Source organism: Triticum urartu, chromosome 2 (assembly GCF_003073215.2).
Source record: "Triticum urartu cultivar G1812 chromosome 2, Tu2.1, whole genome shotgun sequence".
Taxonomy (NCBI): domain Eukaryota; kingdom Viridiplantae; phylum Streptophyta; class Magnoliopsida; order Poales; family Poaceae; genus Triticum; species Triticum urartu.
Window position 1 is genome coordinate 398,525,324 of NC_053023.1, and position 26,398 is coordinate 398,551,721.

General features: G+C 49.5%; 1 long non-coding RNA gene across 2 annotated transcripts; it reads left to right on the forward strand.

Annotated features, from left to right (window-relative positions):
• Positions 1–18,145: 18,145 nt before the first annotated feature.
• LOC125537517 lies at positions 18,146–21,622 on the forward strand. Of its 2 annotated transcripts, XR_007295966.1 has the most exons (3): positions 18,146–19,059; positions 19,169–19,250; positions 19,360–21,622. It is a non-coding gene; the product is annotated as an uncharacterized LOC125537517 (long non-coding RNA). The 2 variants fall into 2 exon arrangements; XR_007295965.1 differs by having other exon boundaries at positions 19,169–21,622.
• The last annotated feature ends 4,776 nt before the right edge of the window (positions 21,623–26,398 follow it).

The window sequence follows — 26,398 nt, forward strand, 5'->3', positions numbered from 1 at the left end:
GTGGAGCTCAATATGCAACGAGTTGCATATCGACGGAACACCACAACAATTATTTAGTTATCTCCCGTTTAAGTACTCAACAAAATTAAATGTTGGTTATCATGGCAAGGGGTGAAGCCTAATAAAACTAATTAACTAGGCAAGTTTAAATGAGGCCGGAACAACAAACAACAAGTCCGGAGAATCCTCATATGCATATTTATGCATTTGGTACTGTTCTACCCTAAACACAATTTTAGAGTTGTTAAACATGCAAAGTAAGTGAACCACGTTAAACTAGGCATTTTCCACCCAATTCACATATAAAGTTTATTTAAAACCGAGCTACGGTTATTTAGTTATGAAACAAATCATTTTAGCAAGGCATTTGAGAAAATTTAAACAAACAACATTTTAAGCATTTCAAACATGGATAAAAGTTGGATAATATTAAACTAGACAAAATTCTAGTCATTTCACACATATAAATTATTTACATGCGATGCACGGTTGGTGAGTTAGGATATGCATGAAGTGCAAGGGCTTTTCTGCAAAACTGTAAAACACTGGAAAAAGGATAAAATTGCACAAAGGAAAAAAACACCTACGGACCGAATCTAAAGCTCTCTGGGCTGGGGGAGCTTCTCACCATGGGCCAAGCCCAGTTCGGTGGGAGAAGGCCGGGCCTTGCGATCTGGCACGGGAGGCCGAGCGAGGCCGGGGTCAACAATAGCTGCAGTGCTGCACTCTACTCCTCTCAAGCAACGTAGGGGAAGAAGAGGATGCAGCGGCAGGCTTGGCACAATGTAAGACTTCGTGGGTGCAGGAACGGGGTGAAGCAAGGGGTTTCGGGCGGTCGGAATCCGGCCGTGGAGACGTGCTGACATCGAGGTCCGGCGGCGCTCGCGGGGTCCGGCGAGGACACGGCTTGAGGCAGAGCAGGGGCACCAGAGAAGGCAAGCGGCGACGGTGACTTGGACGTCACGAGGCTGAAGAAGGCGGGGCGCGGTGTTGGTGATGTGCGGGTGGTTCTCCGGTGACGAGGAACTTGGCAACGCCGGGGTCAAGGAAAACGCGAGGCACGGCCATGGCTTCGGGTCCACGGTTCCTGCAGGTACAGAGAGAGGGGCGCGTGAGAGAAGGAGGAAGAGGAGCAGGGGAAGAAGAGGGAATACAGGGCATCTGGCCTGGCGCTGCTGCTACTGGCGGCGAAGGCGAGCTCCGGCTGGCGAGGGAATTGGCGAAGGAACGGCGGCGTGCGGGAAGCAAGAGAGGATGCAGGGATTGCCGCTCCTGCTTGGTGGGTGGGGAAGCACCGACGACGAGGAGATGCTTGGGCGGCGGCTGGACGGGACTTGGCGACGATGACACCGGGGTTGGGGTCCTCGGCCGTGGGGTGTGGAAGGAGGAGCTCGTGCTCCTTGTTGCTGCTCGGGATGGCCTTCTGCCAAGCGGGTGACGGTGCACGGGCGAGAAGGAACAGAGGAGAAAACTCGGGCTCCTGTTGATCCAGAGAGCGAGGGAGGCTGCGGTTGTCTGTGGTGGATCGAGCAGAGGCCGGGTGAGGCTGGTCGGTGATGACATGGGCAGGAGAGGAAAACAAGGAGGGAGGTGGATCTGGAGGCTGCGAGTGGATCGGGGAAGATCCCAAGGAAGAAGAGGACTGGTGGTGGCAGGTGAGGGGATTGATGGTACAAACTCCCTAGAAGTTAGGGTTGGCCATTATATATATTGCAATGAGATTAGGGGCTATTTGGACCCTCCGATTTAGATCGGATGGTCGAGATAAATAGGTTGGGGAGTCCAAATAAGGAAATGGAGATGCTTTAGGGATGTTGGGTGACGATCCGGACTCAACGGTGATGAGTGCCCGGTCGGGTTCAGGGAAGATTTTGGACGCGCGAGGGGGTCTGAGAACTATGCGGAGAGAGGGGTCCGACAAAAGGCCACAGAGGCAAGGGGGGTTAGGAGGGGTTTTCGGAGCCTCCGATCGCGATCGATGGATCCGATCGAGAGGGGGGATAGGTAGGCCTAGGTGGGCTGGTTGTGACTGTGGAGGAGGCCGAGGGCTACGGGAGATAAGAGAGAGAGGCCCGACAGCAGTTTTCGGAGACCGAAAACGTCCGATGTTTTGACCGACTATATTGTCGCTATAGTTATCCGTTGGGGCGTCAAACAGACTCCGAATGCGATGAAACTTGGCAGGCATCCTATCTACACTATAACAACACCGCACGCCAACTTTCAACCCATTCCGAGAACATTCTCCGGCCACTTATATAATACTATTTCAGAGGTACCGCGGGCGCGTGCAAGTGTGGCTGGGCTCAGAACGGACAACGGAAAGAACGGGGAGACCAGGACGGATGCAAGTTTCAGAAACATGATGATGCAATGCACATGATGACATGACAAGATGCAACACGCAAGCGAAAGACAAGGCAACAACAACGCATAACTGGAATACACCTGTCACATCGGTCTCGGGGCGTCACAACACTCCACCAGTACAAGAGGATCTCGTCCCGAGATCTAGGATGGCACCGGGGAAACGGAAGAGGAAGAGAATAAGTAAAACTAAGTTGCTCCTTCGACAAATGAGTGAAACCAAAGAACCTTGAGAGGTTGAACAAATTTAAAGAAAGAATGCAACGAAGATGAACAAAGTTGAAAACACTCCGTTAGGAAAGAGGAACAAGGAATATTACGAGAACCTTGTAGGTTGAAAGACATAAGATAAGGGCTGCAATGGACAAGAAGTACATGCAAGCACTCCGGTAGAAACGAGATGTACAAGGAACGATAAAGATCAATTATGACAACACTCCGGTTAAAACAAGATAGAGAAGGAATAAGAATGATATAATTTGGGCAACACTCCGATTGAAATGAAAGGAATTGAACATGAACTTGGGAGATTGGATGATACTTGACGAAATCAACAACACATTGCCTGCAGAACTACTGAAAGAATGGCACAATGGGTAAGAAAGATTTCAGACAGCACTCCGGTTGAGAAGGGAGGCAAAACTTGATAAGACGAGAGAACTTGAAAAGAGGGCACGGCACTCCGGTTGAATGGATAAGCAAAACGAAAGAACATGATCTTTGGCAAAAATGGGAATATGGATGAAGAGAGCAACATCACTATGCCTCCGGAACGAAAGAATAGAAGTTGAATCGTTGGCAAGGAAAGAATTGAGAAGAAAATGACAACTTCTGCCACACATGAGCTTGGAAAACACCCTTCGAAGAAGGTTATAACGGAGTTGTTGGAAAACCACTGACAAAAAGAACAAACTTGTAGTGGACTTATGGAGAACATCTCAAAAATATGATGTCAAATTGTGCCACTACAGAAACAAAAGATTGGATTGATATGAACAAGGAGACGAGAAACTTATTTCACCAGGAGGATAAATGAAGAACTTGGGTCATTTATGAGCACCATAAATAGCAAAATTCCTTAGGGAAAGCTTTAGGTGAAATATAACCCAAGATAACTCCAATGAAGAGGTTGATTGGTGAAAAGATGTCTTGAGTTAAGAGAAAATAATGGATTTAGATATGTCACTCTTGAAAACTTGTGAATCATGAAACACGAAGGGAAATAATCAAAAATGACATAACACCACCTCAAATGATAAGGTAGAAATAATTGAACTTCGGAATGCAAGGTGAAGAATGCTTGAACTCCTCAAAACAAGACATGTGTTGAACACCATGTTTAATTTTGAGTATAGCTTGGCAGATCTTAACTCCGAGAGAAATCTTCAAGAACAATTAAAGAATGAAAAGAATCCTTAACGAACCACCATGTAGCCTCCATGAAGAACTCCGGTAATAAAAGAATGATCAAAATGAAGTGAAGGATGCAAAGAATAAGATTGAAGCCTTGCAATGATTAGTTGGAGCTTTGAAATGATATAATTGAGATATCTTGGAACTCCGGGAAAGTATGAAGCACTTGAACCGAGAATTTACCCATCATGAACAAACTCCGGAAGATGAATCCATCGCTTGGATGAAGCAAGAATAAGAATTATGTTATGCGTATCCTTCACCAATTTAAATTGATGACCAGCAAAGGATTTGGCATACTACTTATTCTCGTAGAAAGGATTAAGATAGATATAGCACCAACTTGGGAAAATCTTCAACGAACCACCGGTAGGAATGAAACAACGAATGAATTAATATGATAACCATGGAATAGAATCTTGAGCAAACCACCATAAGAATTGAAAATGAAAGTAGCAAAGGTACAATACACGGGGAAGAATTGGAAAACGAAAGATGATACTTGAGGGAATTTAGATACATGAGAACGAAGAGATCACAAACTTATAAGAGAATACTTGAATGATGCGCCGATATGATTTGGAGAACGAGAGCAGAAAGCTGGAATGAATAATTCTGAGATGATGGGTTCCAGAGAATAAAAATGAAAAAACTCCTGAATTGCTCTGGATGGGTGAAAAGAATTCTCACAATCGAAAACAATTATGAGAGGATGGCATAAGGCTAGAACCATGAATCTTTGGAAAAACGGATATGATTGCAGAGAAGCTCTTCTTCAGTCTTCAAATGTTGAGAAAGATGACGAGAACCACCACTAAGAATTGTTTAGACACTCCGGGAGAATCAAAAACAAAGAGGTTGAGCCAACGATGAAAGAATTTGAAAGATGTTTGGGGAAAGACATATGACTAATGATAAATCATTCTTACGTCAAACTTCGAAAAGAATTTGAGGGTAGCTCCGGGAAAATAGAAGAGTCAGGTAAGATCCTGGGAAAAGACCTGTGGGTTAGGGCCCACTCAAAAGAAAACACCTTCGAACGATTACTTGAAAGGGAGAAAGCACCGGTTGATTTAAATGGCTTGAATGAGATAACATCCTCAAAAGAACTTGAGTGAATTGAGAATGGAAACTTGAATCTTCTGAGATATCTTCAGCACTTCGGATATGAATAGAGAGAGATGAACGATTAGAGGTGCATCGGCATGAGAAAACATTTGAAATGAGGAAAGGGATATAATCAACACCAAAAGCTTGAATTGCATCCACCGGAGAAGAAAGAGAACGAAGAATGATGAACTTGAAGCTCCGTTAGCATCTTCCTGAGAATCACCGGATAAGAACATTGACGGAAAAGAATGGAGAGACTTCACATCCATAAAATGGATACTTGATTCATAAATCTGAGTCCTTGAAGAAAAAGGGTGGGAGGTCAGGAAAACAAAGGCAACTTGGGGACGGATGAAACGGGCAACGTTGGGAAAACCGAGAGGTGATCTTGCGGATGTTGAAATGATCGGATCCACTTGACGAGAAACACGCTGGTTGAAAATGATTGACATGACAATCTCGATTATCACAAAGGATTAGTATTCACATAGGAATATGAGAACACTGCTTAGGAAAGGTATGGAATCAACACTTGATATTGAAGCAACTCGAATACCACAACTCAAAACAAAATGAAGATTGGTTTGCAGAATAAGACGGAAACAAACATATGATAGATCCCGTATCGTATCATGTGTTTGTTGGAAAGATATTCTAGGAGCTACTTGAATTCCCACTTATAAACTCCCAAAACTTTCTGGTTATGCAATCAGGTGTTGGGGATACAGGGGAAGCATAATATCTCACCCAAACTAACAATCCCTACATCCAATTGTATCCATCCTTCAACACATAACCAAGAAACCTTCGGAAATCATGTACCTCAACCTTCGAAAAGCATCCGTTATACGAGTTATGGCAACACTCCCGAACTCCCGCCCCAGTACTGGGTGGCGTCGAGGTTATCTCACCAACAACTGCATAAAAGAGATTTTCGATGTCGGCGAAACTTAGGTATTCCAGAACTGCAATGATAAAATTGTGACAACAACACCTCGGAGCTCAACTCCCCAGGACACTGCCACAACACCTAAATGTCAGGAGGCACCAAGAATAATGTTCTCATCACAAAACTGTCAGAACGATTCCAAGATACCCGCGTGATCCTAAAAAAATTCATGAAATTTGAGGAGAGGAGAGTCAAAACTTCTACGTCAGGAGGCCTCACCAGAGCGACAAAGGGACTGAGGAGTAAAAACAATCCTACTCTCCGATATATATAATCCTAAGACTCAAAAACATTTTGTTCTTGACTCAACAACGTCAGTGATTCGATCAAGCAGGGGGCTCCTAAGTCGGGGATGGATCTGATTACCAACTTGTCACACCCACAATGTGGCTATATCTCCCACGTGTCGGGGCACGACTTAGAGGCATAGCCGCATGGTAGGTTTGTCGCAACAGGGGTAATCTTCATACAATCCCATGTACCCAATAAGAAAGGGATAAAGAGTTGGTTTACAATCGCCACTTCACACAAGTACAAGTTAAACGTACATCATCCAGAATACAATCAAGGTCCTACTACAGAACCAAAAATAAAAGAAGAAAACCCCAAATGCTAGATCCCCGATCGTCCCAACTGGGCTCCACTACTGATCAACAGGAAACGAAACAAAACAATGGAAATATCTTCATCGAGCTCCCACTTGAGCTGGGTTGCGTCACTTGCACTGGTATCATCGGCACCTGCAACTGTTCGTAAGTATCTATGAGTCACGAGGACTCAGCAATCTCACACCCGCAAGATCAAGACGATTTAAGCTTATGGTTAGGATAGGGTAATGAGGTGGAGCTGCAGCACTAAGCATATATGGTGGCTAACATACGCAAATGAGAGCGAGAAGAGAAGCAACGCACGGTCGAGAACCTAGAAGTGATCAAGAAGTGATCCTGAGACTACTTACGTCCAAGGTTGGGCCTTGCTATAGGAGTTTTATTCAAAGCGAAATGTCAAGGGGTTCCCATAACACCCGACCGCGTAAGGAACGCAAAATCAAGGAACATAACACTGGTATGACGGAAACTAGGGTGGCAAGAGTGGAACAAAACACCAGGCATAAGGCCGAGCCTTCCACCCTTTACCAAGTATATAGATGCATTAATTAAAAATAAGAGATATTGTGATATCCCAACATATCAATGTTACAACATGGAACAAACTTCAGCTTCACCTGCAACTAACAACGCTATAAGAGGGGCTGAGCAAAAGCGGTAACTTAGCCAAACAATGGTTTGCTGGGAAAGGTGTGTTAGAGGCTTGACATGGCAATATGGGAGGCATGATATAGCAAGTGGTAGGTAGCGCGACATAGCAATAGAGTGAACAACTAGCAAGCAAAGATAGAAGTGATTTCTAGGGTGTGGTCATCTTGCCTAAAATCCCGCAAAGAAGAAGAACGAGTCCATGATGAAGACACACGGACGTAGTCGAACGAAACCTCACAACTCCTGAACGAAATCGAAGCTAACGCGAGAAGCAGCCCGGAAAGAAGCAAACAACATAGTAAACAAGCATCACAAAAGCATGGCATGATGCACAACCAAGTATGATGTGTGTCCGTTTTAAAGAGGCATGGCATGGCAAAATGCAACAAACAACACTACAAGTTAAGTGGAGCTCAATATGCAACGAGTTGCATATTGACGCAACACCACAACAATTATTTAGTTCTCTCCCGTTTAAGTACTCAACAAAACTAAATGTTGGTTAGCATGGCAAGGAGTGAAGCATAATAAAACTACTTAACTAGGCAAGTTTAAATGAGGCCGGAACAACAAACAACAAGTCTGGAGAATCCTCATATGCATATTTATGGATTTGGTACTGTTCTGCCCTAAACAAAATTTTAGAGTTGTTAAACATGCAAAGTAAGTGAACCACATTAAACTAGGCATTTTTCCACCAACATTCACATATAAAGTTTATTTAAAACCGAGCTACGGTTATTTAGTTATGAAATAAACCATTTTAGCAAGGCATTTGAGCAAATTTAAACAAACATCATTTTAAGCATTCAAACATGGATAAAAGTTGGTTATTATTAAACTAGACAAAATTCTAGTCATTTTACATATATAAATTATTCACATGTGATGCACGGTTGGTGAGTTAGGATATGCATGAAGTGCAAGGGCTTTTCTGCAAAACTGTAAAACACAGGAAAAAGGATAAAATCACACAACGGAAAAAAACACCTACGGGCCGAATCTAAAGCTCTCTGGGCTGGGGGAGCTGCTCACCATGGGCCAAGCCCAGTTCGGTGGGAGGAGGCCGGGCCTTGCGATCTGGCATGGGAGGCCGAGCGAGGCCGGGGTCAACGGGCGCCGGGGTCAACAACAGCTACAGCGCTGCACTCTACTCCTCTCGAGCAACGTAGGGGAAGAAGAGGATGCAGCAGCAGGCTTGGCGCGATGCAGGACTTCGCGGGCGCAGGAACGGGGTAAAGAAAGGGGTTTCGGGCGGTCGGAATCCGGCCGTGGAGACGTGCTGACGTCGAGGTGCGGCAATGCTCGCGGGGTCCGGCGAGGACACGACTTGAGGCGGAGCAGGGGCGCCAGAGAAGGCAAGCAGCAACGACGACTTGGACGGCACGAGGCTGAAGAAGGCAGGGCGCAGTGTTGGTGACGTGCGGGTAGTTCTCTGGTGACGAGGAACTTGGCAACGCCGAGGTCGAGGAAAACAGGAGGCGCGGCCATGGCTTCGGGCTCCACAGTTCCTGCAGGTCCAGAGAGAGGGGCGCGTGAGGGAAGGAGGAAGAGGAGCAGGGGAAGAAGAGGGAATACAGGGCCGCCTGGCTTGGCGCTGCTGCTACTGGCGGCGAAGGCGAGCTCCGGCTGGCGAGGGAATTGGCGAAGGAACGGTGGCGTGCGGGAAGCATGAGAGGATGCAGGGGTTGCGGCTCCTACTTGCTGCGCGGGGAAGCACCGACAAGGAGGAGATGCTCGGGCGGCGGCTGGACGGGACTTGGCCACGATGACGCCGGGGTTGGGGTCCTCGATCGCGGGGTGTTGAAGGAGGAGCTCGTGCTCCTTGTTGCTGCTCGGGATGGCCTTCAGCTAAGCGGGCGACGGTGCACGGGCGAGAAGGAACAGAGGATAAAACTCGGGCTCCTGCTGATCCAGAGAGCGAGGGAGGCTGCAATTTTTCGTGGTGGATCAAGCAGAGGCCGGGTGAGGCTAGTCGGTGATGGAATGGGCAGGAGAGGAAAACGAGAAGGGAGGTGGATCTGGAGGCTGGGAGTGGATCGGGGAAGATCTCGATGAAGAAGCGGACTGGCGGCGGCAGGTGAGGGGATTGATGGGACAAACTCCCTAGAAGTTAGGGTTGGCCATTATATATATTGCAATGAGATTAGGGGCTATTTGGACCCTCCGATTTAGATTGGACGGTCGAGATAAATAGGTTCGGGAGTCCAAATAAGGAAACGGAGATGCTTTAGGGATGTTGGTGACGATTCGGACTCAACGGTCACAAGTGCCCGGTTGGGTTCGAGGAAGATTTTGGACGTGCGAGGGGGTCTGAGAACTGTGCGGAGAGAGGGGTCCGACAAAAGGCCACGGAGGCAAGGTGGGGGGTCAGGAGGGGTTTTCGGAGCCTCCGATCGTGACCGATGGATCTGATCGAGAGGGGGGTAGGTAGGCCTAGGTGGGCTGGTTGTGACTGTGTAGGAGGCCGAGGGCTGCAGGAGAGAAGAGAGAGAGGCCCGACAGCAGTTTTCGGAGACCGAAAACGTCCGACGTTTTGACCGACTATATTGTCGCTATAGTTATCCGTTGGGGCGTCAAACGCACTCCGAATGCGATGAAACTTGGCAGGCCGCCTATCTACACGATAACAACACCGCATGCCAACTTTCAACCCATTCCAAGAACATTCTCCGGCCACTTATAAAATACTATTTCGGAGGTGTCGCGGGCGCGTGCAAGTGTGGCTGGGCTCAGAATGGACAACAGAAAGAACGGGGAGACCGAGACGGATGCAAGTTTCAAAAACATGATGATGCAATGCACATGATGACATGACAAGATGCAACACGCAAGCGAAAGACAAGGCAACAACAGCGCATAACTGGAAGACACCTGGCACATCGGTCTCGGGGCGTCACAGATGCGGCGAGCGACATGTCCGACTGATCCCGTGCTTCCCAGCTATTTGTCCTGCACACAGAAGCTCGGGCGTAGCCCTTGAAGTTGTAAGAGCATTTTTTGGAGGGGAAGCCCCTCTTGTAAACTAGCTACTACCTTTATCTTGCCAGGTCAAATTGAATATGTATCTTCGTGACTCACGTGCCCTGGGGCGAAGTTGCTGTTGCGGTTTACCTTAGCCTGGGCGAGCCTAAACTGGCTCGTGAGGTTGGAAACTCTGGAGGAACTCGCCGAGATGCCCGAGGGGGGAGCATGATAAGAGAGCGCTAGCCGGGGCGCGGCATGCGCGCGACGCGTGTGCGTCTTGCTCAGCCCCGCTCGCGAGGGGCATGAGAGGGAAGCAACAGGCGCGAACTCCAAAATAAGGCAAGAACCAGACAGTAGGAAATCGCTCGAACGAGAAAAGGCACCCCCGCACGCATCAGATGAAAACTCAACTCCAACTTAAATCCAAATCCAGAAGGCAAGGCTACAGAAAAAAGGGGATCCAAAGCAAATAGCCGCGTCCGACACCTAGTCTAGTCTTCTTGTCTTCAAGTCTTCTCACCTGCGCGGAGCTAAGTGCTGCCACTGGGACGTGGGAGGGAGCCCCTGAGGCCCGAGGGCGGCACTCCTGAGACTCCGGGGCGTGTACAGCCCCAGTCATTATTACGTGAGAGTGTCACGGGCGGCGATCTTCACAGGCGCGAGCCTTACTTCATATCACCAGACGAGGGCCCCGCCTTGTGCCACCCCCACCACCGTTGGGACGACCAGAGACCAGGACGGCACCAACGAGGGCAGAGGGGACGCCAGCGGCGCCCTCGGCAACCACGGGTCCTCTGCCGGGGGTAGGCTCTGGAGCACCTCCCCGGCAGAGGGCCTACCTCCGGGGGACACCTTGTTTCGCGCGGCGCTGGGGAGGGTCTTTGTCCCGGCTCCCTTCCTGCGGCTCCCAGTGCCCCCCCCCCCTGGCGAGAGGGAGCCCGACGAGCTGGGAGCGCCATCTGCTTCCGCGACCTGATCCCCCTGCGTAACATGGTTAGCATAAGCCTGCTCCTGAGGAATTAGTGGTACCCTGTAGCAGTTGTCGTTGGCGAGGCTTCCGGAGGGGTCTTGAAAGGCACCAGCTTCTAGCACCTCCTCCTCCCAGCCCGGCTCGAGGAACGAGCCAGGGTCGTCTTCCAGCACGTACTCCTGGTCCACCATGCAGGGCACGCAGCCCTCCGAGGCTGCCGCCTCGAGGACCTCGCCGTAGTGCCCCATACTCCATGTCGCCCGACCTAGCGTGACACCTCGAGGATGGTAGGGTTGCATCCCGCCTGGGCCGTAGGTGGCAGTGCTCGTGCCCGCACCCAACAGGGGTGGCGCGGGCGCGAGCGGGCGTGCAGTTCCGTTGGTTGCGCCGGTGTCGATGAAGCCTGGCGGTGCGCCCGCAGGCGCGCGGGCGCGGCCCGCCATGCGACCCGGCCGTAGCTTGTGGTGTGAGAAGAGAACAAAAGGGCGGCGCTCCTGAATCCACGGCATCCAGTAGCTCGGCGACGCGTTCCAGTAGCGCATCCCGGCCGCTCTCCATCAGCCGGCACCGTAGCAGTTCCCATGCCACCGGGAGTGCAGCTCGCATGTTTGCCTGCTCCCTCCGGGTGTGCGGTGCCGTTTCCGCGGTGTGTCTTGCGGCCCTTGCAGCAGCTCGCACCTGTCGTGGAGTGAGGGCGGACGACGCTTGGCCGCGCCGCCCGCCACCCGCAGTGTCTGGTGGCGATCGTGCCACTTGGAGCACGGGGTTGAGGTCTTCCTGGGCAGGCGGCGCTGTCCGGGCGGTCGGCGTTGGTCCTTGAGTCACCGGACATCGGAACAGCAAAGCGTTGGTGAGTCGACCGGCGGGAGAGAAGCTCCGACGCTCCCCTACCTGGCGTGCCAAATGTCGGATCACGGGTTCCGACAAAACCCTCAAGGTTCGAACACTGGGGTGCGTGCAAAGATCTCCCCCTACCGATCCACGTCCTAGCTTGGCTAAGATCTTATGAACCAAATCAACAACCTCACAACACAAGGGACACAAGATTTATACTCGTTCGGGCCACCGTTGTGGTGTAATACCCTAATGTAGTGTGGTGTGGTGGATTGCCTCTTGGGCTGAGGATGATTAGTACAAGGGGAAGAACAACCTCTTGAGGAGAGGTGTTCTTGTGCTTGGTGAACTCGTGGCTGTCCTGGTCTCTCTTGGCCAGACTGGTCTATCTATCCTCCCTCTTCCTGTAGCTACGGTGGTATCTAGTCCTATTTATAGAGGCCCTGGTCCTCTCCCCAAATATTGAGCGGGAAGGGAGCCAATAACGGCCAATTTGAAGGGGGACAGCTAGTACAGCGTATCCTGACAAAAGCAGTCTTCGTCTGTCAAAGGCTCTGGTGGTGACGCCGTCTTGGGCTCCACGGTGACCTCCGTCTTGCCGTCCTTCTGGTCTTGGTCTTGTTGCACTGATATGGAAACCTTTGCTTGACGCCTCGGTACTTCGCGCCTGCGCCTGCTTCCTTAGCACCGAAGAGGAAATAAGGACATTGTACACGTTGGCGCCCGCTTGGCCTTGGTCGTCATGGCTCACCTCACTGGAACCTCGCGAGGTTTGCCTGGCCTTGAACTCTTCGGCCCTCGTGAGACAGCCTGATGAGGCCGCTCCTGAGGAGGTCTTGTGTCGTCTGCCTCGCGAGGCTTGGCCCCTCGCGGGGGTTTTGAGTCTTTGCTGGTGAAGATGGGTCGTATGGGCCCGCTCGTAGAGCCACGCCGTGGGCCGCAGGCAGGCAAGTCTGGGGACCCCCGTTCCTAGAACGCCGACACCGGAGGCTCAGGAGCCCTTGGTCTCCCAAGCCCTGGCGACGACGTCGCCTCCTCCTCCTACTGCGCCATTACTCCCAGGTTCTTCTGCCTCTTCAGCTGTCTTGGAGCATGCCCTTTCAGAGATGACTCAGCTGCTGGAAGATCTCCTGGGCGCGGATTCATGCCTGGTAGCCGGGCGCCCAGAGCTGGCCTCCGGCTGGCTTCAGTCTGACACAGCAGTCCGAGCGACACTGAGCCAGGCCGCGGCGACCACCGAGAAGGAGAAGCGGGCCGTCGCTCAAGCTGCGGCCGATCGCGAGGCGGCGCTGAAGGACGCCGATGCTGCCCACGACCGCTGCCGGACGCTGGAGGACGAGCTGAAGAGTCTGCGTGATGAGCGCGCTGAAGAAGCTCGCGGCCGCCAGGCGAAGGAGGAGGAGATGAGGGCCCGGGAGGACGCCATCAAGAACCGTGACGTCGCTCTATGAGAGTTGGCGAAGGCGCAGGCCACTGAACGCAGCCGGCTGGAGGAGCTGGAGCGAAAGGTGGAGGAGAAGGGGGTCGACCTTGACGCCAAGGCGAAGGTTCTGGCCGAGGACCGTGGGACCTTCATGCTTCTGGAGAAGAGGTCTCGCGAGGCCCTGAAGTCACTCTATGAGAAGGGCTTGGAGAAGCCGTTGGCCACCAATGAGGACGGCCCCGCCCAGTTGCTCCCCTACTTGGTCGAGGCGCTTGAAGAAGTCGTGCGCGGCATCGGCCCCATGGCAGAGGCAGAGACTCGTGTCCTTTCCTCAGCCGCGCTGACGCGCGTCTTCAGCCACCTCTATTTTCCTGATCCTGCCGCCTGCCTTGACGAGCTGCTAGAGCCCGTGGCCGATGAACACTGCTCAGCTGCCGCCGCAGCCGTAAAAGGTCAGGTGGAAGCCCTGCTGGAGAAGAACCTCGCCAAATGTCGGATGTCGGGTTCCGACAAAACCCTCAAGCTTCGAACACTGGGGTGCGCGCGGAGATCTCCCCCTACCGATCCACGTCCTAGCTTCGCTAAGATCTCACGGACTAACTCAATGAACTCGCAACACAAATGATACAACATTTATACTGGTTCGGGCCACCGTTGTGGTGTAATACCCTACTCCAGTGCGGTGGTGGATTGCCTCTTGGGCTGAGGATGGACAGTACAAGGGGAAGAACAACCTCCTGAGGTAAGGTGTTCTTGTGGTAGGTGAGTGTGAGGATGAGCTGAGTGAGTTCCCGACCCCTTTTCTCTTACTGTGGTGGCTAATCCTATTTATAGAGGCCCTGGTCCTCGCCCCAAATATTCAGCGGGAATGGAGCCAACAACGGCCAATTTGAAGGGGGACAACTAGTACAACTTATCTTGACAAAAGCAGTCTTCGCCTGCAAAAGGCTCTGGTGGTGACGCCGCCTTGGGCTCCATAGTGACCTCCGTCTTACCGTCATGTTGGTCTTGGTCTCGTTGCACTGATATGGAAACCTTTGCTTGACGCCTCGGTACTCCGCGTCCGCGCTTGTTTCCTTAGCACCAAAGAGGAAAGAAGAACACTGCGCGCTGGCGCCCGCCTGACCTTGGTCGTCATGGCTCACGTCATCGGAACCTCGCGAGGTTTGCCTGGCCTTAATCTCTCCACCCCTCGCGAGCCGGCCGGGTGAAGCTGCTCCTGAGGAGGTCTTGTGATGTCCGCCTCGCGAGGCTTGGCCGAGGGTCTTGAGTGCTTGTTGGTGATGATGGCCCGTACCGGCCCGCTCGCAAAACCACGCCGTGGGCCGCAGGCAGGCAAGTCTAGGGACCCCCGTTCCCAGAACGCCGACAAATGCCCCTCGCCGCACACCCATGAGAGAGGAACAACCCTCCGCCACCGCCGGCCAACGCAGGGGCTTAGCCCAGCGCCAACCCCAGGCGGCAACGGAGGGGAAGGAGGGAGATCGAGGGGACCGCTGGCGGCTGGGCTGTCGCCTCCTTTATACGAGTAACACTAGAGCTACATAAAAGTAATTACGTGATTAACGTAATGAGCAACATGGAGGATTATGATTGGGGGTAAGGGGAGGAAGGGGCCCGTAACTGTCGGTGGATGTAGTATTTTTGCCTTTATATTCATATGGAGCACGGATGGCGATCGCCCATATGACAAGTGCTAGAGTTGCTGCAAGCTAGCTAGTACTCCCTCTGTCCTATAATATAAAAATATTTTTGATACTATATTAGTGTTAAAAACATTCTTTTATGTGGGACGAAGGGAGTAGTATATATGAATGCAAGTATGAATGTTTATGCCCCGACCACCAACTATATATGTAGCTTGCGTTTAGGAACATTGAGATTATACATGATGGCGGTACTTGACTTGACGCCTGTCTCTCGTTACTTTTGCTTGGTTGCTTGTACTAGTAGGTAAAGTGTCAAGACAATTGTCCAAGACCTACCGTGTCACCTTTTTGACTGCATGTACCGATCGCATGTATAAACTCTGTCTCACCGCAAGACTAGCTAGCAAACAGCCTACCCGGCAAATGTAATTTGAAGAGAAAAAACGACCGCACTTTACTTGAAGTGAAATTCATGTTGACATCAAAACAGAAAGAGTAGAATACCAACATGTCTACAGTACCGATCCGATGGCAGATTGCTTACCGGTGACCTACTACATAGAGTAACGTACGTGTGGCCTACGTTGCTTGCTCTGTGCGTCTATCCCTGTCCCTCGTGAGGGCTGGGCCCCGGAGGCACCGGTACCACTCATCATCTGATCTCTAGCTACCTGCCATGTACTGTACATTTCGTTTTTTATTTTAGAAAATGTTTGTTTTTCTTCCTCCACCTGTCATCTGATCTCTAGCTACCTGCCATGTACTGTACATTTCGTTTTTTATTTTAGAAAATGTTTGTTTTTCTTCCTCCACCTGTTAGATATTGTCCAGCTGAGGGCATCTCCAACGCTCACAAACTGAACATCATATTAGTCCACGGACAGGAAATCAGTCCACAGACATGAATGAGGGAGCAGATCACCCAATGCTAATCACTATACGTTTGTCAATAAAAGACAATTTGAAATTCAAATATGTCCGATCTATAGCGCGCGCCCAATCAGATTGGCGTCGGATCACTTCATCGGTTGATCACGACAAATAAAGGCAAGTATGCTTAGTTTTTTTACTTGCCTTATCACAAAAGAATAACAATACGGCAGTCCGTGCATTTTGCCCTACCGGACCGTCAATCCGAGGCTCCACGCTCAATGTGTTGTTGTCGGCATGTGGGCCGCCTCGGCCTCGGCATCCACCCCCTTCTCCCCCCTTCTCCGCCCTCTCCAGCTCAACGTCTTAAAACGAACGGCTTGCACAATCATTCTTGTGTCATCATCCAGTTCCACCACCTTCAAGGTGAGCATCTTTGCATCCTCCGAAGCGGTTGTGATTTCCACCTTGACGTAGGCCTCATCCCTCTTAGTCAAGATGTCTTCGAACCTCTCCGTCATCTTGGCCACCACACCTTCTCGCTTCGCCTTCCCCTCCTCCCATTTTTCTCTCGAAACCCTCTTCTAACCTTGTTGGGCGGTTCATTTGTTTGGTCGGTTGGGTCACTGGTTTCTTATTCGGTGCATTGGGCGACGGCCTTGGCAATGTATAGGTTCCACTTGGGTTGTCCATTCAAGTTCAACCAACAATGCATAACAGTAAAGTTTTTCTTTTCCAGCTTCTTGAACACACTACACGCACGAGAAGGATGCAAAATAAAACATTGTCAACAATGCATATCCGACTGCAAATGATCTAGATAACAATGCATACATATCTGGTACAAAAACTATGCTTATCCGACTAGAAATGATGTAACAGCTTGGATTTTTGCCATTTCCTTTTTCCTTTGATTTTCTGGGATTCCCTGTTTTGATTTGCTTTTCCATGGCTATGAGGGTCTGAAACTTGGGAAGATCATGTCTTCCTAGGTTTTCTAGTGGCTTGTCACCCTCATCATCATCTCAAGATCATCTCATTTCCATCCTTGACCTAACCCAAAAATTTTTTGTTGGTAATATTCCTTTTCTGATAAAGGAATAACCCTTTAAACCCTAGGTTGTGAAGAAACCTATATTTTTGTCACTCCGAAAATTCTCAAATAATTCTCATAAATTGTTTGGGTCATATCTTCCTCAAATATGGAAAAATATTTCATTTCCATATTCAAAAATAATCCTCAAACAATTCTTTTCCTATTCTGTCCTGAATGGCACTTTGCAAAGGAAGTGATATTTTCCTTTTCCCAATTGACCTCAAACTCCTTGGACACCTTTTCCTGTCCATATAATTGCCACATGCCAAAGTTAAACTTTATTTGACTAGCCAATCTTCCTCAGTGATTTTTCAAAGTTTCTGTCAAACAGAAGCCTATGTGAAGGAAGAACTAGCTAGGAGCATTCACATGAGTTGAAATTTGGCATGACTCTTCATGTGCTCATATAATTAGCCTCCTCCAAAGTTCAGCTCCATCCCTTGATCTATTTGAGCACATGACCAAATCTTTGATTCTGGCAATATTTTCAGGTTGTGAAGCAAGTGCAATTTATATTCTTCATTAATTCTGAGAAAATACCAGAGTGTTCTCCTACCCAAATAACTGCTCTCCACCAAATTTGGCACCTGTTCACCTAGCCAATAATTCTCCAAAATTCTTGCAAGATTCTGGTCAGTAAAGATAGCTGTGAAGTCAGTACCATTTTGGTGAATCCAATTGGTATGAAACTTATACAACATATTTATATGATCAAATCATGAAGCATTGCCAAATTTGAGATCAGATTTATACTCCATGTGAGTGCATCATCCAAATCTCAGTTCTAACCAGATTTGGCAGTTGCAAAGCAACTCCATTAATCCTTGATCCAAATCTTCTCAAAATTACCAGGGTGAAAGTTCTTTTTACCCTAAACCTCGCAGCCAAACTCTATGGCTCCCAAACCCTTCCTGTTGATCACTAGTGCTCACACAAGTTTACTGTAGTAAACTTCAGAGCCTGCTTACCATTCAACCGGAGCTCTTTTCACCAATCTACCACCGCAGTTACAACCTACTTTGGAAGGACTATCAGCTAGACAACGTTTTGGGTGTTGTTGAGCATTGAATGCCCTCGTTCACATGATGACCACGACAATGGTGTGCCTGTGCACGCGCTCTGTGTGCAGTGGCCGCGTCCAGTAGCCGTTTGTGCTTCGGCACCTCCCCCTCTCGTTGTCTTCGCGCCCGTAAGTGTGTCTAACCGTTTTACCTCATCGTCGCCACCCCCTGGACAGCTCACCCCCACCGTCCGCTTCCTCATCGATGCTCGCCGTCGAGCGCCCATGGGCACACTGTGGCCGACCGCGCCATAATGGCGTTCGGCCGCGTCTCTCCTGCGCTCCCTTGGCCGCCTCTTCCCCATGAGCTCTCCCTCCTGTTCCCTCTCGCCGCCTTCCCCCCGAGCTCATGCGCGTGGGCACGCGTCCGCGGCGCCGGACACGCGTCCGTGGCGATGACAGCTCGGCACCTTGCCGCGTGCCTATAAATGGCCTTTCCCGAGCTCTTTGAGCACAACACCAGCCTCACCCCACTCCAGCAAGCCTCCCTGACCTTTTCCCCGAGCTCGAGCAGCTCTCCTCGACCCCCATCGCCGCCATGGCCGCCGCTCTGCTCGGCTCAAATTTGAGCATGGCAGCACTCCTCCCCTCCCCTTTCCACCACAAGTAGATCCTCCAGATCATACCGAACCTCCCCGTTTTATCCATTTCTCCCCGGAGCCAGCGTGGCCGCGCGCCACCGAAGTAGTCTGCCGCCGTGGTTCTCTGCATCCATGGCGCGTCATCGTTCCACACCTCTCCGGCGTGCGTGTGGCCACTGGATGGATGCGTCTCGTCTCCCTGACCATCCCGGTGGCCGGTGCGCCGCCGGAGGTGGCCTGTGGCGCCGGAGCCCGTCACCGGTGACGCGCCCTCCCCTGCCTCCTCTGTCCCGTGCGGGAGCAGGGCGAGGAAGAAGAAGACAGAGGCCAGGCGGGCCCTCTTCTCCTTGCGGGCCCTGCCTGGCAGCCTCAGCGCGTTGACCCCAGGTGCCAGCATGGATAAGTGACACACCCCGGTCCCACCTCAGCCGACTGGATTAAGTGGAGGCGTACTCGGGCAAGTACGTTTTAATCTTCGGGAAAGCGCATTTTCCCTCTGCTTCAGCTCAAAGTACGCTTCCTTTTACTGAAAGCGTATTTCCTTTCTGTTTCAGCCCAAAATGCGTTTTCTTAAACAGAAAGCGTATTTCTAACTTTGCGCTTCTGCCTTATCCACTCAGGGTCTTGTTTGTGATGATATTTTTATAGAAAAGTCCCTGAACTTCAACCCTTCATATGTTTTTAACCACAACTCCAAATGAGGTGAATCCAAAGCCCACTTTTTCGTCTCGTCGAGCCCGTTCTATTGGTTACATTTTCACTATGGTTTGACACTGTGAAAATGACCTTTTTTCCCTTCCCCGTAAAACAGCCCCTCCGAGAGAGAACTGTTTCCGGCAAATCTTTCTGCGGCTTCACCGCACTTCTCCCCGGTGCCTTCTTCATCCCCAGGCAAGCCACAATACCCACTAGCATGGTAGTGATGCAGTATCCATGGTTTTCAACTTGAATATTTATTAAGTGTTTGATTGCTTAAAATATGGTTATAGTTGTTTCGGTAATGCTTATGGGTTCATGCTTACTTACTTGCTATGTTGTTATGCACTTGGTTGTCATGCCCTGCTAGTTGCTAGTATTCTTTATGCTTATGCTTGCTAGTAGTATATGTTGATAGTGGTGACGGTCTTCGGTGCATGACTGCCGTCTGTCCCGAGTACTGGTGTTATGCATGTTCCGTTGCATCCAATTGGTTAAATGATTGCATGGCAGCTTTATTGATACGTCTTGCATGATATTTATTGTTGATGGTAGTGGTCATGCTAGGTTTCAATGAGTAGTATGTACTTATGAGGTTCATGCTAGTCAGTATGCCATGTTTAGTTGGATATAATTTATTGTTGATATGGTGGATAGTTATGTGGTTCTCTCATGATTATGTTGATATCATGCTCATGCATTGTAATTGCATCATGTTATTTTATCATGGCTCAGCATATTCCATTCAAGTTTAACCGGATTAAATTGAACTTGAACAACTGTTGGCTGAGTCATGGTGCCACCATATCGAAACTGACATGTGCAACCACGCTTACCTTTATGGGAAGGTCCTAACTGGGTCTATTGTCGTGCCTCTCGTCAGTGCCTCCAACGAGGGAAGGTTACGGGCGCGCGCTACCCTGATCAGGTAGCCGGACATAACCTTGTGTCCCCATTGTTGTTGAGTATGGATCCTCGTCCCCGTTTGGGACCGTTTCGTCACGACGGTGGCCGTTGGTGCCTTTGGTAGGCACAGGGCCACCCAGGACCTAGCCCAAAGGGGAGTTGGTTGGAGTGGCCGTGAGAGTGTCATGGCAGTAGATTGGTTATGTCGGAACGCCGTGTCCATACGTATGGGAGTGCGAGACCATGGGTTTCGTAGTGTGGGTACAGTGCACTACCTCTGCAGAGTGTATACTAAATCTATCGATAGCCGCACCCGCGGATAAGGGCCCAGTTCGTGGCGGTCCCACCATGAGTCAACAGTATTAATAATAACTTGATTAATGACAACCCCGGTTCAGTGATGAAATAAGTTGGTTGTGATCGCTGGAAGGATCACCGTTTGAGATAAGTTGGTTGTGATCGCCGGAAGGATCACCGTTTGAGATAAGTTGGTTGTGATCGCCGGAAGGATCACCGTTTGAGATAAGTTGGTTGTGCTCACCGGAAGGATCACTGTTTGAGATAAATTGGTTGTGATCGCCGGAATGATCACCGTGGTATCGAGGATACCGAGTTGTTGGATATTTGTGATGTTGTCTGAGAATCATGGGTAAAGATCAAGATCCTTGTGGTCATTTGGTGATTACTATGGTATTGTTTATACCAAGCTTGATTTGATCCTGAGATGGTCGTGTGATGACCGAGGTTGGTAAGTGATGCATGTGCTGGTTACGAGGTAACTCGAGTAGAATAAATGGTGCATGTAGTGTCATGATGTTGCATGCTAGTATCATCAGATTTATATGTTGTTGCCATGATCATATTGTTCTAGCAGTATTATGTTCATGTTGTTCATGCCATGTTATTCTGATGATCTCATGACAATTCCTGCTTAACCTGTAATTTCCATGTTGTTGTTTGTCTTGAATGCTTCTGATTATTGTGAGCTTGCAAGTACATTCAATGTACTGACCTGGCGTGTCATGCCAGCTTGTAGGTCGTGCCTGGATTGCTTGCTTGTTTGGTGCTGTTCCTGTGTTCGCGAGCTAGGATAAACATTCCAGCCAGAGTCCCTGTGGATTGGAGTCCTTCACCACCGTTGTCGTTGTTCTGCTGCTAGAAGTTTTTCCACTGCGTCGAGTTGTTCTGCTGCTTGCATAGAGCAACTGAGGATGGCGTAGTGTCACCGTGCCGATGTTATTCATTGTAATATCGGAGACCTTGTATTCATATTTGTGTAATAATAGAAAGCTGGTTTGTTCTATGCTAAGCTGTGCCGTATTCCAGAAGACTTCTCCTCGATCTCTGGGCTGGAATACGGGGCGTTCCTGTTTCTCTGAGCCGGGGTGCCACAAATGATCTACACAACAATGCATATCCGACAAGTGATGTACACATATTAACCACTTTCTTGCTCAATGATTTGCGCACCACTAGGCCACCACGCGATGAGTTGCCTCAAGTGGCCGCAATACTTCAACACTGCCTCTTAGATGGTGTACCATCGATGGTTGAGGGACTTTGATTCACGGTTGCGGATGACCGCATCGGAGTAGGGTGCGAAATGTCTGTGTTCATCGAACCAAGTGTGAATGTTGGTCCAAAAGGTTGTGCCCTTTTGCTCAGTGCCATGGATCAGATCGAGGCTAGTAGCCAACCGTGCATCGCACAACAGCTCGTCCTCCCGCATGTTGAAGCTTCCTCCTCTGCGCATCTTCTTTGAATCTCCACCGAAATCATTCGGATCATCGTCGTCCTCCACCTCCTGTTCGGTGTCCCAATCATGTTGTTGTGTGTCTGCACCCATCTGGGTGTAGTCCTACTGTGTGCCCGACTGGGTGTAGGTGTTTGACTAGGTGTACTGTTGCGTGCCCGGCTGGTTGTAGCTGCCAGACTGGGTGGGCTTTGAGTCATCCACCTGCCCGTCCTAATAGGAACCTCCTTCTCCACCTCCCTCTTGGATGATCTCATACATCTCCCCGTCTGCGTCATTGTACGCCGGCTCTCCCTCTTTAGGCATACCAGCGAACAGTGTGCGGACACCCATCTGCTCCACGCCCGTCGTCCACGTATGGACAAGCGGCGACGATGAACACCCAGAGAAAAGCAGCAGCACCGCGTTAATGTTGATGATGAACAACACGGCGGGGGATGCTAGGGACTCCCTACCCAGGTGCTAGGTAGCATACTGGTATGGAGTGTTGTAATGCTCTGGCCATGGCGACATCTACACGGTCGGCGAGGATCCATGGCCCGAGCCCCAACCTCCATCATGTAGGTCCTCCGGTGGCTTTCAGTTTCTTAATTTTTTTCCTCCTTTGCGGCCTTCGCTTTGACGCGATGATTTAGCCATGTTGCCATGTTGGTCTTCTAGGTGAGCATGATGCTCGGATCCTCCACCACCTTTGTCTCTGACGAGGTCTCCTTCGGGTCCATGGGTCGGCGGTGAGAGGCAAGAAGAGAGTGGGGGAAAGGGTGGGAATTTGGTTGAGAGTTGCAGGATGGAAGAAGAGAGTGGGGGATTTTGCTACGAAAATTGTGCGGCGAGCAACAAAAACGCGGGCTCCGCCTTAGTTTTTGGTAGGCCGGGAGTGTCGGAGTCCTACGTGGAAAGGCCCCCCTAGTTTGTTTCAACTTTGTGGGGATGCGATCCGGACTACTCCGCGAATCGGTGGGGGTCGGCGTTGGATGGTTTGGGGGGTCCCGACTGTTGCGCCCAGATGGATATGGGTGGTTTGAGGGTCGGCGTTGTGGATGCCCTGACGTCCACTAAAGAGTAAGTATGGTGATGTCTTTCTCTAATCTAATGAAGTGTAGGGCCTATAGTATAAGGGGTTCAAGTTTTTTTCTTTTCTTTCGACCAAGAAGGCGCCCAAGGGCTCCATTTATTAGCTTACGCGCATTTTACATAAAGGATCATGAATCCTTCAAGTAGAAAGTAGCTTAGAGCATGCAACATAATTGGTCAATGCATACCCTATGGCAGTGTTAGGGAAACTCCAACCAGACAAAACAAACGGACACGGTTTTTGTCTGCTATTCATCCATTTGGGCCTGCTGGAGGCGTGTTGTTCGGTCACATCCTCCCAAATCTGGCCGGTGCGCCCAACCAACCGATGCATTTTGTCTGCATGGTAGTATTTTTGGCAAGAAAATTTCTCTGAATTTAGGGCCGGTGGCCATAGTTCATGCTTATGTACGTGCCAGCGGCGGACATACATGCCGACCTACAAAAAATGCCATAGTTCATGTAGACACACTTGCCAACACACAAAAAACCAACCATAGTACATGCATCACAGCTGTGGTTCATGCCGGCACACATGTTGGCACACAAAAATGATGGCCCTCTCGGCCATAGTTCAATTGTCTAGCTAGAGCATCTCCTTCTGCCTCCTCTTGAACCAAACCCTTCTCCTCATGGACACCTTTCTCAAGTCCACCGTCATGATCTCCACTTCCTTAGCCATTAGCACGAGTGCCACCCCTTTTGCTTTGGATTGGTCACCTCGAACTCGACATTCTTATTTTGTATCTCGATGTATGCCTTCATTTGCTCCTCTTTCTCTTGGCGCTTCCTCCCCTCCCTCGCTTCCTTTTGGGTCATGAACCCTTGCAAAGTTTCTTGCAAGGCGAATGTTGCCGCATCATGCTTCTCATCCAACTTGGAGTTGGTCTTCCCCCTCAGTCGCTTCTCTCCTTCACTATCCTCAGCGACGGTCGCAGGCCCTCCATTCTTATTTTGGGCGACATATTGCTCCCTAAACTTTGGGCAATCACAAATGATCGCCCCCATGTTTAATGGCTTGTCCCAGTGTTGGGCCTTGAAGGCTTCGTAAGCTTGGTATGCCTATAAATGAAAATGAAGGCAACAATGTACATTCATATGCAATGGACATGAAAGCATCAATAAATAGGATACACACATATGAACATGGAGAAGAAACTTATACCATGTCTTTGATGCCTAGGCCACTCATGGGAAGGCCTTCGAAGCTCTCAAGGGTGGCATAAAACTTATCACACTCTAGTTGGATGAACCCCCGCCTCTTTGAGATGGACACATCGCCACGATGGCTCTCAAACTTGTAGGGCGGGAACTTCCTGTTGGGGAACGCAGCATGCAATTTCAAAAAAATTCCTACGATCACGCAAGATCTATCTAGGAGATGCATTACAACGAGAGGGGGAGAGTGTGTCCACGTACACTCGTAGACCGAAAGAGGAAGTGTTAGGTTAACGCGGTTGATGTAGTCGAACGTCTTCATGATCCAACCGATCTAGAACCGAACGTACGGCACCTCCGCGTTCAGCAAACGTTCAGCTCGATGACGTCCCTCGAACTCTTGATCCAGAAGAGGGTCTAGGGGGAGTTTCGTCAGCACGATGGCGTAGTGACGGTGATGGTGATGTGATCCGCACAGGGCTTCGCCTAAGCACTACGACGCTATGACCGAAGGAGTAAACTGTGGAGAGAGATGCCGCACACGGCTTGGAACAAATAGCTGTGCTTCCAAGGGGTGCCCTGCCCACGTATATAAAGGAGGTAGAGGGAGGAGGCCGGCCCTAGGGGCGCGCCATAAGGGGGAGTCCTACTAGGACTCCCGTTCCTAGTAGGATTCACCCTCCCCTTCTTTTCCTTCTCATGGAGGGGGAAAGGGGGGAAGGAGAGGGAGTAGGAGAAGGAAAGGGGAGTGGCACCCCCTTCCCTAATCCAATTCGGCCTGCTCCCTTGTGGGGGCGCACCAGCCCCTTGTGGGCTGGTTAGCCTTCCTGCTATGGCCCATATATTTCCTCGGGGGGTTCCGGTAACCCCTTTGGTACTCCGGTATATACCCGATACACTCCAGAATCCTTCCGGTGTCCGAATACTACCTTCCAATATATCAATCTTTACCTCTCGGCCATTTCGAGACTCCTCGCCATGTCCGTGATCTCATCCGGGTCTGCAAACAAACTTCGGTCACCAAAACACATAACTCATAATACAAATGATCATTGAATGTTAAGCGTGCGGACCCTACGGGTTCGAGAACTATGTATACATGATCGAGACACATCTCCAGTCAATAACCAATAGCAGAAGCTGGATGCTCATATTTTTTCCGACATATTCTATGAAGATCTTTATCAGTCAAACCGCAATAACAACATATGTCATCCCCTTTGTCATCGGTATGTTACTTGCCCGATATTCGATCGCCAGTATCCTTATACCTAGTTCAATCTCATTAACGGCAAGTCTCTTTACTCATTCCGTAGTGCATCATCCCACAACTAACTCATTAGTCACATTGCTTGCAAGGCTTAGAGTGATGTGCATTACCGAGAGGGCCCAAAGATACCTCTTCGATACTCGGAGTGACAAATCCTAATCTCGATCTATGCCAACCCAACAAACACCTTCGGAGACACCTGTAGAGCATCTTTATAATCACCCAGTTATGTTGTGATGTTTGATAGCACACAAGGTGTTCCTCTGGTATTCGGAAGTTGCATAATCTCATAGTCAGAGGAATATGTATAAGTCATGAAGAAAGCAATAGCAAAAAAACTTAACGATCATTATGCTAAGCTAATGGATGGGCGTTGTCCATCACATCATTCTCTAATGATGTGATCCCATTCATCAAATGACATCACATGTCTATGGTTAGGAAACTTAACCATCTTTGATTAACGAGCTAGTGAAGTAGAGGCATACTAGGGACACTTTGTTTTGTCTATGTATTCACACATGTATCAAGTTTCCAGTTAATACAATTCTAGCATGAATAATAAACAGTTATCATGATATAAGGAAATATAAATAACAACTTTATTATTGCCTCTAGGGCATATTTCCTTGAGTCTCCCGCATGCACTAGAGTCAATAATCTAGTTCACATCGTCATGTGATTTAACACCAATAGTTCACATCTTTATGTGATTAGTTCATATCTCCATGTGACTAATACCCAAAGGGTTTACTAGAGTCAATAATCTAGTTCACATTGCTATGTGATTAACACCCAAGGAGTGATCATGTTTTGCTTGTGAGAGAAATTTAGTCAACGGGTCTGCCACATTCAGAGCTGTATGTATTTTGCAATTTTTTCAATGTCTACAATGCTCTGCGCGGAGCTACTCTAGCTAATTGCTCCCACTTTCAATATGTATCCAGATTGAGACTTAGAGTCATCCAGATTGGTGTCAAAACTTGCATCAAC